Source organism: Scomber japonicus, chromosome 12, assembly GCF_027409825.1.
Source record: "Scomber japonicus isolate fScoJap1 chromosome 12, fScoJap1.pri, whole genome shotgun sequence".
NCBI classification, from domain to species: Eukaryota; Metazoa; Chordata; class Actinopteri; order Scombriformes; family Scombridae; genus Scomber; species Scomber japonicus.
This window is the reverse complement of record NC_070589.1, coordinates 1429340-1443781: the sequence shown is the minus strand read 5'-3', so window position 1 is coordinate 1443781 and position 14442 is coordinate 1429340.

The window sequence follows — 14442 nt, the reverse complement described above, 5'->3', positions numbered from 1 at the left end:
AACACTGGCGATGAGCACAAGCAGACCTTGAGGTTTTGGAACGCGACCTCGCATTCGTCATTCCAAGTGACCGGGTTCCTCTGGTCCTTCGCCGTCAGAGCTGTCAGAGGGGCGGCGATGGTGGCGAACTGTGGGACGAACCTCCGGTACCAGCCGGCCAAACCCAAGAAGGACCTCACCTCCTTCTTCGTGCGAGGGCGTGGGCATCCGCGGATGGCCTCGACCTTGTCCACTTGTGGTCGGACCTCACCTCGTCCCAGCAGATAACCCAGGTACTTCGCCTCCTCCTTGGCCCACTGACACTTGGCAGGATTCAGAGTCAGGCCCGCCTGCTGGATCTGACCCAGGACTCGCTCCAGATGACCCAGGTGCTGCTCCCAGGTGTCGCTGAAGATGACCACATCGTCCAGGTAGGCAGCACTGCAGTCCTCGCACCCCTGCAGGACACGGTCCATCAGTCTTTGGAACGTGGCGGGTGCCCCATGCAGGCCAAAGGGCATCACGGTGAACTGGAAGAGGCCGGCAGGGGTCTGGAAGGCAGTGTAGGGACGACTCAACGCTTCTAAGGGCACCTGCCAGTAGCCCTTGCAGAGGTCCAGGGTGGTAATGAACCTGGCCCGGCCAATCTTCTCCAGCAGATCGTCGATCCGGGGCATTGGGTAGGCATCGAACTCTGACATGGCGTTGAGCTTCCTAAAGTCGATGCAGATGCGGAGGGAGCCATCTTTCTTCATCACGATGACTATCGGACTGCACCACTCGGACTGCGATGGCTCGATTACCCCCAGGCGCTGCATCTCCTCCACCTCCTTCACGAGCTTGGCCACCAGGTGTTGGGGCACCCGATAGGACCTCTGGCGAATGGGCCCCCGGTCTTTCAGTCGGATGACGTGCTCCACCCGGTCAGTTCTTCCTGGGACAGCCGCAAACAGCTCGGAGACCCGCTGAAACACCTGGCCCAGCTGGCGGCGTTGAATGTCCGAGAGGTGGTCAAGAATGGGATCAGTAGCCTGGTCGGGTTCGGTCAGGACAGACTCCTCCCCCTCGCTGTCCACCTCCGTCACCACCAGAGATGCCACGGGAACCCGGACTGGAGCCTCCTTCCACTCCTTCAAGAGGTTGACGTGGTAGATCTGCTTCGTTTTTTTCTTGTCAGGGTGGTGGATCTCGTAGGTTACAGGACCCATCTTCCGGAGGACTGTGTATGGGCCCTGCCACTTGGCCAGCAGCTTGCTGTTGGAGGACGGCAGGAGGAGCAGGACCTTCTGACCTGGCTGAAGCTCTCGGTGCCTGGCCTGCTGGTCGTACCACGCCTTCTGCTTCTGCCGGGCCTCATGTAGGTTGCTCTCAGCCTCGTCTCTGAACCCCGCCAGCCGGTCTCTCATCTGGAGGACGAATTGGACCACACTGTGATCACTAGAACCAGTTGCAGGAGCCTCCCAGGTCTTACGCAGCAGGTCAAGCGGGCCCTGGACGTCCCAGCCATACAGGAGCTCGAACGGAGAGAATCCAGTGGAAGCTTGTGGGACCTCCCGGTATGCAAACAGCAGGAAGGGCAGCCACTGGTCCCAGTCCCGTCCAGTATCTGCAACAAACTTCTGCAGCATCCTCTTTAGGGTCTGATTGAACCTCTCAACGAGCCCGTCCGTCTGCGGATGGTATGGGGTGGTCTTTATGGCCTCAATGCCCAACTGCCGATGGAAGAGCTGCAGCAGCCTGGAGGTGAAGTTTGTCCCCTGATCCGTGATGATCTCGTCTGGAACACCCACCCTGGAAAACAGTTGGACAAGACAACAACAGCACAGCAGGGGCAGTGACCGTGCACAGTGGGAAGGCTTCGGGGAACCGCGTGGCGTAATCACAGACCACGAGAATGTACTGGTGTCCCCTACTGCTCCGCACCAGCGGGCCAACAATGTCCATGGCTATCCGCCTAAAAGGAGTAGAGATGACAGGCAGTGGTTGGAGATAAGCACGGTCTGATTGGCGGACATAGCAGGTTTTCTGACAGGTGGGACAGGTTTTACAGAAAGTTTGGACATCTGTGTACATGGAGGGCCAATAGAACCTGGAAGCTATGCGCAAGTAAGTTTTGTTACGACCAAGATGACCAGCCCAAGGCAAGGTGTGTGCCAGGTGCATTATCATCGGTCGGCATGTTTCAGGAACCACAAGGCGCTTAACCCCATTAGCCAGAGCATACAGGATATCACAGTCAATGATAAAACATTCTTTGACTCCCTTTGCTACATCTGGACCCCCAACTGCTTTGCCATCCTCCCTTTGCCGGGCTGCAATGTCCCCTGGCACCTCCCACAAGTCCTTTGTCAGTCTGCCCTTACAGTCGGGCTGTCTCGATTGCAGGGCTTTTTCAAACCGGCGCTGGCGGCGAGACTTCCTCGGGCCCTTTGTGCCTCCCTCAAACAAACTGCTGTCCAAGGTCGAAAAGGGATCTGGTTCCTTTTCCTGCCTTGAGTCAGATGTCACCCCTGCTTTGGCCTGGGCACGGGTGATCACTGGACCTGACAAGTCCCTAACACAGTCACTGTCTTTGGTCTCCCCCTCTGACAGCAGGTCCAGTAGCACTGGTAAGTCCCACCCAGGCACTTACAGGCAGTTTTTCAACCACCCCCACAGTCAACAAATAGGGTTGCTCATCCACCACCACCGTCAGGTCCGCAGTAGGGTAGGCATGACTGTCCCCATGCACACATAAAATGTCCTCCTGTTTGTCATAGTCCACAATGCCTGTAGGCACCAAATTTCTGCGCACTAGAGTCCGGAAGCTACCTGAGTTGACCAAATCAGTCACAAGTTCACCATTAATGGAAATGTCTTTAAAACGTTGCCGCCTCCCCACAGCCCTTCCATCCTCAGCACGAGGAGTGTAGCACGCGCCACTCAATTTAGCTTTCTTGATGGGACATAGGGCGGCTTTGTGGCCGGCCTGCTGGCAGTAAAAACAGATGAGCTCCTTACCGGAACTGTACTGGCTGGGTCAAGGTGACGTTCCCCGGGCAGGTGTGACCAGCACCACCTTGGTACGAAGCTGGGCCTCCCCTCCGTGCGTTGAGGTACTGCTGTGCTAGCTTGGCCGCAGCTAGTCCATCTGTGGGCTCGTGCTCCCTCACCCAGGTGCGGATGTCGGTCCGAAAGGCACGTAGCAGCTGCTCCAGAATCAGCTGCTCACTGATCTGCTCCTTGGTGTGCTGCGTCGGACGAATCCATCGTCGGTAGAGACCCTTTAAACGCTGGTACGTCTCTGGTGGGCTCTCCCCAGATGGCACCACCATCGACCGGAACTGTTGGCGGTAAGTCTCGGGTGAGATATCGAACTTGGCCAGGAGAGCTGCCTTCAGGTCAGGGTAGGAGTGAGCCCTCTCCTCGTCCATCGCTGTGTAGGCCTCCAGTGCTTTCCCTGAGAGTAGAGGCACCAGTCGACACGCCCACTCAGACTCTGGCCAGTTCCAGGTCCTGGCAATGCGCTCGAAGCGAAGCAGGTAATTTTCAATGTCCTCTCCTGCCAGGTACGGCGGGATCTTGGGATCCCCATATAGCCTGCTCTCCAGCCTCGGGGTTTCCACCCTGTTGCTGGCCGGGCCCTCTGGACTCTCCATCGCCATGTTGGGTCGGGACCGTGGGCCTGGCGTTGGCAAATCTAGCCGCAGGCTCATCATCGACCCCTCCGATGGCGATGCGGCTCTGGCGGCTGCTGGACTCGGTGCTACTGGGCTCGCCTCTGCCCCCATCGAACCTGGCTGCGTGGTGGTCATCGAAGCCCGTAGTCCTCTGAGCTCCGCCAGAAACCTCTCTTCTCTGCTCTGCTGACCCTGCAGGAAAGTCCTCATGACTGCTAGAAGCTCCTCTCCGGCACTTGGAGCTGTCTGTAGGGCCGGCGCAGCAGCAGCCCCTTCCTCCTCATCATCTGTGGCCCAGGCTTTCTCCTCTGCCACCTCCTCGGGTGCCTCCTCCTGCTTCTGTGAGCGCAGCCCGGCCCGTCTTCCTGGAAGCCGGCCGCGCCCCCGTCGTCCAGCCATCCCACTTCTGACACCAAATGTCACGGGTTCGTTTTTAGCAAGGTGGTAAGGATGGCTCGGACGACAAGACTTCAGTGAAATGGTTGTTTTTTATTCACCTCAAGTCCCACAACCGGCAGTGATGACGGGTGAAAATATTTACAGTGGCAACAAACAAACAAACAAAAAAAAAACATAAATAAAGTAACAAAACTATTTACACAGAGATCTCCAACAACAGGCAGCTCAGCTGGTCTCCTTCCATACAGCTCTATCCTTCAACAGCCAACAACACTCTGCACCCTGCAACCAGCTCCCTCCTATATACCCCCCTAGCCCCGCCCCTGGGCATACCAATTAACAAACTATTCCAATTGCCATGTACAGTCCACCACATTAATACGCAGCGCACAGATATATGACAAAAGCCTGTATATATAAAAGTGGCACTCATTTCTCTTCATACAGATGACCATACAAAACAATAACAGGGCATAAATATCTGGTTCATTCATCATTAATGGTTGAGTCCATGATCACATGATCTTCTGAGGGGCCAATCATGAGTATAAATGAGGTGACCTGGAAGTTCCTCGGTTTGGCCCGGTTCTGCAGTAGTCTGTGGCGGCAGCAGCAGCAGTTGGTAAATGTGTTTTGTGTGTATGTGTGTTGCGTCGGCACCGAGTGTGCACCCCCTCGTACGCCAGCAACAGGGGAAAAAAAGAGTTGGGTTGTGGGGAAAAGTTTATGAAAGTCCAGGACCATGTACAACAGTAACCAATTTAACCCGCGCGTCGGGGGGGGCTGCGCTCCGTGCGCTCCCGACGCACAGAGAAGAGAGAGATGACGGAGCGCTTAATGCCGCCCCGTCACAGACATACACAATTGATTGAGTTTTATGGATTTTATTAACTACACTTAACTACACATTAACTACCAATAAATGATGTAAGTAAATGCGATGATACAATACAATATGAATTCAAGAGGTTACTCGATATAGCGACATGAATGAAAGATGATGGTGAATGATGAATTTAAATGAAGGATATGTAATTATGTGGAAACTCAGAAAACTTAGCCTATAAGTTTTACTGAGCCTGACTTTTAAAGGAAATTTGAATTACTCGATCTGACATCAACCCTTGATTTATGCAATATTTGGATCCTACTTTCATCCATGGAGGGTCTCAGCTGTCCGTCCTTTAGAACCACGCGTACGCACACCAAGGATAAGATCTCAGAGAGCGTCGCAGGTCCGGGCGGGGTGAGGATGGTCCGGGTCGGCTGGCCTTTCATCAGACTGCCTGGTTCCGGCTGTTGTCCACTGGCAGACTTTGTTCCTCTCGGTTATGATGAGTTGTAGGGTTGACAGGCGTTTGTCTGCCCAAAAAGTTCTCTCAGGTTGATGAAAGATGGAGGAAACGTCTAATTTAACTAGTTCTCTTTCTGGAGAGATCTCAGCGTCAAAACCATCAAAAATGTCAAAAACAGGCTGAATGCAAAACTTAATGACGTGTTTACTTAAAGAGCCTTTTCTCTGGACGTTGCTGGTGAAAGTTACAAGATTACAAAATTTAGGAAAACTTAGATAGAGAATAAGTAAAGATTAAGTTAAGAATGTGTGAGGTGAAGAAAAGAAGAGATGGACAGAGCAGAGCCCTGTTCGGGCCGCAAAGCCATGTTCAGATCCGCTAAGACATTCAGTATTTAATCCTGATTATAAAATGCATACTATAATCTATTGACACAGAACACAGGATGTATTATTCTGGCATTGATATGACATCAGCTTGATTCATCAAGCTGCCATTCATTAAAACCTGAAGAGGATTAATATGATCAAGCATAACATATATATTCTACTTATTCCATGATAGATAATTGATTATCACCAAAATGTAAGCATAACATCAGTGTAACACTTTCTCACATTAAACAAACATTTTCATACCAAAATTTAGTAAGTAAGTAAATTAAAGTAATGTAATATTTTTTTGTGTATTTAAGATGGTCAGAGTAGCGTCAAGCTGCCACCACCTTTGGTAACCCGGTCTGGTTCGGTAATAGAGGTCAGAGAGCACCCACCACAGACAGATATGTATAAAAATAGACAAATCTTTATTTCCAATTAATTTTCAGGTTAGGGACGTCTGCACCCGGCAGGCCAGTGAGGGCAGCTCCAGCAGGTCAGGCAGGTACTCCACCATCTGGTGACACCAACACTGCACACAAGAGAACACACCCAAAAGGGGACACTGCACACAAATCACTGCAACAGGTATCACACTACACACAATGGGAGCTCACTATCAAACTGGCTCCTTAGGGACCACTGCAACATAATGGGTCGAACCCCACTCCTGACGCTAGGGGGCGGTAGAGCGCTGCAAGAACAATGAGCCGCCCTTCACAGGGCTGCTGGCAGGCTGACGTCAATTCATTAAAAGCTTGTTTAAGACAGGAAAGCATATAACACTCAGACTTTCAAACTACAAATAAGTTTATATAGAAATCATTAAAATACAGGACTTATCCTGCCTCGGTCTGGTGACGAGACCCCCCCGTGGGGTCTAGGCAATGGAGCTGGGCCGGGCACCGGAGAACAGGCTGCTCAGCTGACAGGTGTGGAGTCGGTTGGCGTGGTCGGCGTCACAGGTATAGCCACTGCAAGAGAGCACAGATAATTGGCACGGCTACTCCCCAGTCCCTCGCTACCTAAAGGAGGTGTCTGGCCTCCCCTCCTGATACAGGGCTGATCGACACGACGAACTCCCCTACTCAGCTGTCTTCACTGCCGGCAGCACTACAAGCTGCGAACAGCACCCACCCGCCACAGTGCCACTAGCTCCCGACAAAACTCAGGCCGACGCTCCCACGTCCTCCCGTCTCTCCTCTCCGTGTCTCTCTACCCCTACCCCTTTTCTTCCCAGCCACTGACCCAGGTGAGTCTCCTCCCCCTCCCAGGTGGACTGCATCAGCCCCTAATTACCCCCGCTCCGGCGAGTTCCTCCGCCCTACGCCGCTCTCTCACTACAGTAAGTAAGAGAGTATAATCACAGTTCTTCAAATACGCATTTATCTATAATCGCTGTAATAGCTGTTACAGTGGAGGTTTCTTTAGGTAATTGATAATGATATAAGTAATTGGTATTGTTTAAACCATACTTTTTACTAAGATGTTCTTGTTTAAGTTTCATAGAAGACAGGATCACAAGCTCCTCATGAGACTTAGTCAGAAGACCAGAGTCTGTCCCCCACTCCGGGTGAAACGTTCATTTGGGGGTCAAAGGTCAATTTTCACACCTCTTTCCCCTGGGTTCAGCCTCATGACAGGAACCGGGGGGGGGGGGGGGGGGGGAGAAAACAACCAGTTCAGTCTTATTTCAAGTGAATTATCGTTTTACGACCCCCATGGAAGGGATCAAAGCATTCAATTGAGACTGATTCTGTCCCATGGAATGATAAGGGATCTTTGTTTGTCCAAGAGAAGGACCCTGTCTGTCTCTATATCAAACCTGGTCCAATTTCCTCATTTGAGGGTCAAAGGTGACTCTGACCAGAGGATGTTCTGAGCCGTCCTGATGCTGTGTTCGCTACATAAATATTGCCAGAACAGTTGGTGTTGTCAGCAGATAACCCGTGAGGCGGCGTTCGGGACTCAGCGCTGCAGGTTAAGTCTGTATACAGCTGGAGTCTGGGACTCCAAAAACCTCAAACCTCCCTGTCAAAGAGGGTAGAGAAGTGGGGGACCTGACACGTGAGGACCAACGCCCACTCACTAGCGTGAACAAGGAACCTTTTCTGGCACATAACCGTGTCTTCCTGGTGAGTACATTCAGGAAGAATAAATCCTCGCCGCCAGGGGCGGGTGTAATAGACGTATTAACAGGGCAGATGCTTACCGCTGTTGGATCGATTAAGCTTTGGGGGTCTGGGACCTTAGAGACTGTACCAGACAGTCCTTGTGCACATTAAAAGAAAAGCTTTGAATATTACCATCAACGATCGTTAAGTTTTAGGTTTAAAGTTCTAACGTAGGGGTATAGGATATTTTTTTTAAATCTAAGGTCCTTACAAATCCACCTAAAGAGAAGAAGCAACTAAAAATCTAAAATAAATGTTATTTTATCTTCTTCTCCCATTTTCAACAATGGTATCCAACAACAGTAGGGGTAAAACACCTGTAAATCCACATCCCATGTTTTCTCCCAATATTCCGTTGATGATCACAAAATATGGTAAACAAAGTACTGACCAAATTGAAATCTGGGTTCAGGAGTGTGGGTTTCCATGTACGGGCAGTTTTAGCCTAACAGAATTAGAACAATTAAAAAATCCAACTAACAGTAAAAGAAGAAATCAGTCAGTCAAAACAAAACATAAAAAAAAGGGAAAATGTTTGATGCTTGTTGGCTTGATGAAGCCAATATCAGGGACAGAAGACAGAAGGCAGGGAAAGCTACACTAACCTCTGCATCTCAGTGCCTCAAACTAGATCCTGATCTGGACTCTGCTCCGCCCAGAAGACAGCCAGCACCAGCTGTGGACCAAGGAGGAGCAGCCAGTGCTCTGGAAATGATGATGTTACACCCTGAAAAAGGGGAAATATAAATAAACTACTCGGACACAAGGCTTCCTCTCTGGCAGCTTCATCAAGAGTGTATTCATCCAAAAAACATAAACATATAATATAAATATAATATATATAAAAACAAACAAATAAAAGTCACATTACCGTTCCCGCTGTATGTTGAAACAGAGTGGTTCAGTCAGCTGTTCTGTCTCTCTCCACCCTGTGCAGTAGTAGTGACCAGTTATGAAGCGTTTTTCTTTTGAAGATGGTTTCTTGGTTTGATTCGTTTTGTGCTTTGCATCGTTTCTCTATTTGCATTGCGTTTGATGCTGCTGCATTTGTCTTTGTTTTTTGCAGCACGTTTTTTTCATTTGCACCACGTTCCTCTTTTTGTATCTCGTTTAAGGCTTGTGTTTGTTAATTTGAATAGTTTCTGTACTTGAAGCTGTTTTCCTTAACTGAAACACATTAGGCTGTTGCAGTGCGTTTGTCCCTTGTCGGCCACCGTACAGAACCCTTACATCTATCTATCTATCTATTTATCTATCTATCTATCTAACTATCTAAAATTCGCAGTGTTACAGCAAGTGGACAGTAGAAATGGAAGAACATCAATAAGAAATAATAAAGAACAATAGATAAGTACGAATAGTAAAGCATAAACAATTAAACAACATTGAAAAGGCCAATTCTTCAAGAAATAGTATTAGCAATTCTACATAGAAGGTCACATATGAGACAATGAAGCCACAGTATTGTAGTGATGGTTGATTTAGAAGATCTTTGACTCAATTAATATGAAAAAATGACTAGAAATTAGAAATGAAAAGCACCTGTCTACTGAAACCCTTACATCATAACCCATACATAATATATATATTATTATGTTCTCAGGTCAAAGGTCATTATGTGAGTGATGGCACCCAGGTTAATTTTATAAGACTAAATGATTATTAATTCTCAAATCTTTACTTTGAAAGGCACCTGGCAGACCATCACACACACACACACACACACACACACACACACACACACACACACACATATATATAACAATATAATAAAATATATTCATTAAGTCAAACCACATTTTTATAACACAACATTTTTCCAGCTACAGCCATTACATTTACATTTTGCTCAGTATTCTGATTCGTATCTACAGGGCAAAATGCAGCATGTAATTCAGTTGTATAGTTTTTAATTTGACCTCTTTGATATCAGCCTCACTTTACTGTTAACTTTCCTATAGCCACATAAGAGATGAATTTACTTATTTCAAGTACAATACCATTTTTTCTTACTGCTGCTGCTTCAGATTAAAAGTGTTCAACTGGTGAAATATATGCTGATTTTTTTAGTAAAGCAGCAACAAGAAATGCATTGTATTTGTCACCATAGTTACCACCAAAAGTGATAGTTGATTATAAACGTGTCCAAAATGGGTTTCCTTAAAATGCAGTCAGTTTTGTTGGTTGTTCTGCAAACAGATAACCAGTTGCCTGTTTTAGCTGCTCAATAAGTGTTTGCTGTATTATTAAATTGCACTCGCCAAATTAACCAGGTCTGAAATCCTAAGGATTACAACATAGCACATTTTTCCTTGCACATTGTTCCATATGATGAATGTTTGAACTTCATGTGCAGAATGTGCTGTTTTCACATTAATTTGCTGAAGGATGAAAGTTTGTCTGTACTCACCTTAAATCTTCAGATTTGTGATATCACAAATTAGTTAGTACTGAGTGGTGGTCCAGTATGCAATAAACACAGGTGTAATGTGAAAATGTGAAGTCGTTAGTAGTGAAGTATTCCGGCAATTTTCAAACTTGGAAACTTTCCATGGGAATTAACGGGAATTAACGGGAATTAACAGAATAAACTGGGAATTTATTACACTGAAGGTATGTTCCTATTAGGGAACTTAAATATAGTTGTGTAAAATAATATTTTGGCATAATCCTGACTAAAACGACCAGATATCATGCAGTATAGTTGAATATCTATACTATCACATGCTCTCATAGCACACTATTTACTGTAGGGTTACTGAAACCACTCCCCCTACACGCACTGTGCAAAATGAGACCACGCCCCACATGCACTGTGCATAGTGAGACCATGCCCCCTACATGCACTGTGCATACTGAGACCACGCCCCCTACATGCACTGTGCATACTGAGACCACGACCCTATATGCAATGTGCATACTGAGACCACGCCCCCTACATGCACTGTGCATACTGAGACCACGCCCCTACATGCACTGTGCATACGGAGACCACGCCCCTATATGCAATGTGCATACTGAGACCACGCCCCCCTACATGCACTGTGCATACCCCCTACATGCACTGTGCATTTTTGGATTGGGGGGATGCATTGGTGTTCATTTTTGATAGTAATATTTAACTCCACGTTCATGTTTTTGTTCTGTTTGATTGTTCAACTTGATCATGTTCAACTTATAAATAAATCTGTTTTAATTGTATTATTTTGCTTATAACTAAACAATTTTTTTTTGCTTATATATGATACCTTTCCACTAAATTACCCTCAATTGCCATAAATCCCCATTAATTTCCATAATTCCCATGGAAAGTTTCCAATTTGGAATATTTCCAAAATTCCCCAGCTTAACTTCCCATGGAAATTTACCGGAAAAATTCCAAAAATTTACCGGAAATTTTCCACCCCTTTGCAACTTTAGTCGTCAGTACATTGAGCACAAAGTTGTCAGTGAAATGGAGACATGTGTTCAACAGTTAAGCTTGTGAAATTAACACTACTTGCATATTTATAGATTTAGTTTTTTTTCAATCAGGGAGAATAAGTATTTCAGAATTTGTATAAGGTATTCTGACTTTCTTACAGACTATTTTTGTTTGTCTTGAAATATGTCTGGAAGGGACCTTTAACTACTGTCTCCTCACATTCAGTCTTCTTCGGGGAGGATAAATGCATATTTGCACTTCCAAAAATGTATTTTCTTTATCAAAAAAATGTATCCTAACAGCAATCCTTTAACAGCAGACAACAAACATCTGTCTTTTCAATTCCATTTCTTTTCAGATATGTGCAACATTTAGCAAAACAGCCTGACCACACTTCATGGTGTTGGAGATGTACCCCTACAACTATCAGATTCAGTGAATATCCTTCTAAGTCTGCAACATTACAATTAAAGTAGTGAATCTTTATGGGTTTCATACCATTCCACAGTAAGGTCCAACAGGCAGTGAGGAGCCCATCATACAGCTTCAAAAAGTGTTGACAATCTCCATGGTCATCCTCACTGATTTGGGTAAAAGTTACAGTCCCACCCTCTCTGGGTGCCATGGAGACATGTCACAGTGGGTATTTAAATGTGATTTAAATGTGTTTTCACTGTGGGTTCAAATCTAACTTTATGCAGTGTATTTCTTTCTCTTTGCCACAAGAGGGAGTATTCACCAAGGTGAGAGCTTGTAGATGAGCTGCAAGACTTCTGCTCCTCTGACAATAAACACAACTTATATAAATGATCAGTGTCTGCTTTTCCTGGAAAAAACTAGAAATGTGTGTTACCTTTTGACAACTTATTCCTAAGACCTCTTCTGATGTCATTTGGGCAAATGATGCAGTAAATGATCATCACATGTACATTTCTCATGTTATATGTGAAAGGGTGAATTTTTTTCATGTGAAGATAATTGTGAAGAAGAAACTATGGTGCTTTGTGGAGTCACAAATATCACTGGCAGAGATGTTTTCAGGACTTTCATTCTGAAGAGGAACTGTCTTTTTAGAATTGCTAATACTATCTCTTGAAGAATTGGCCTGTTAAATGTTGTGTAATTGTATAATTATATGCTCTACTATTCGTACTTATCTATTGTTCTTTATTCTTTCTTATTGATGCTCATGCTGCTGTAACACTGCAAATTTCCCCATTGTGGGACTAATATGAGAAATATCTTATCTTATTTTGACCCACATCTATGACATGCTCTTATTGTAGTAATGGAGCTGAGTGTGATTTTTAATAAAACTGCTGTGATTTTAAATTGATTCTAAAATGAAGTCTGATTTTTTAACTGAAAGAATTTATTACTGCCAACAGGACTCACGTGCACAATACAGACAGAATCATAGTCATAATCCTGTTTCATCAGGTGGCAGTCAATTAGATGTATGTGTGTGTGTGTGTGTGTGTGTGTGTGTGTGTGTGTGTGTGTGTGTGTGTGTGTGTGTGCAGTTCTCCCAGTTCCTTTCAAAGTAAAGATTTGAGAATTAATAATCATTTAGCCTCATACAATTAACCTGGGTGCCATCACTCACATAATGACCTTTGACCTGAGAACATCGTTGACATACTCTTACTGTAGTAATGGAGCTCAGTGTGATTTTGCATTGCTTAAAGAAAATGCTGTGATTTTAATTGATTCTAAAGTAAACTTTATTTACTTGTTTAAAGTGCCACTTAAAACAATAAAAGTTTAAGGATCTGGTTTTACTTCAAAACTCTTAATAATATCCAAGGGTTGTTTTAAATGATTTGGTACAGTGTGTCTTTTTCACTTGTTTATTTGAATGTGTTCTGGCTTTGATTTGATCATTGAATGAGTCATATTTTGTTGGTAATTTTACTGTTATTTCTATTTTGGTATGTGTCCTTGTCTATATATTCTACTTTATATAATAATAAAAGAATAAACGAAATAAGAACCTCTGGTCTCCGGCGCTTCAGCAGTGTCCCTGAATGCCTCCTACAGAGTGGCCGGACAGCGACACTCCGTGGCTGATTGGAGCAACTGCAGCTAGTTTCTATCCTTCTGAGCTTCACTGTTTTCAGCTCACTCCTGATTTTTATGTGTGTATGAACTTTTAAACTGTCCGCAGCAAGATGAGCTATTAATGTGTGTCATTAAGACACATTATACTACATATTACACATTGTATATTTCAGTTTAATGACATTTTAACATGTGAGAAGTAGAGTAACGCATTAAAAGATGTATTGTTGAGTTTTCATTTGACAGTCTGTGGAGACTGTTGAAATAAATCAGCTCTGTACACTAACTGCTCAACAGTGAACAGACACAGTGGAGGAAATGGTAAGTTCAGGTGAATTTTTTTATTTGAAAAGTGACTGTGTAATGCTAAAATGTCTCTGGCAACTGGCTGCTGTACTGCTACTGACACATACAGACACAAACAGAAAGTGTTTTGATCCACAGAAACAATGAAGACAGGAAACATGTTTTTAGGAAGTTTTATTGTAGTTTTTTTGTTCCTGTTTTTATTAGTTTATTACAGATATTTGCTTGTGTTAAGTGAGACACTCTATATGCTCTGTAAAGCAATGCTACCGCCACTGAGCTTCACTTTTTTCCCTGGTTTGTAGTTTGTAACCTCATAACTTTTTGTAAATAAGTGAGAAAAAATGAAGAACGCTTCACGAATTTGCGTGTCATCCTTGCACCTCCGTAGTGTACGTCTTCTCTGTCCCAATTCCTCACACTTTTGACGAAGCTATCTGCTGTCTGTGATCATGTCGAACTCAGCCAATCAAGCTGCTGTATATGCAAATCTGAAACTGAGTACAGACAAACTTTTATGTTATGTTGTAATCCTTAAGATTTCAGTACTGGTTAATTTGGCAAGTGCAATTTAATGATATAGCAAACACTTATCAGGCAGCTAAAACAGGCAACTGGGTATCTGTTTGCAGAACAACCAGTAAAACTGGTATTTAAGGACTGCATTTTAAGGAAACCACCCCTGTACCTTTCTGTGAGATACATGACCCATAAAGGAAACCACCTGTCTGGAGCACTGAAGCCTTTTCTCCAAGACTTTGAAGCCTA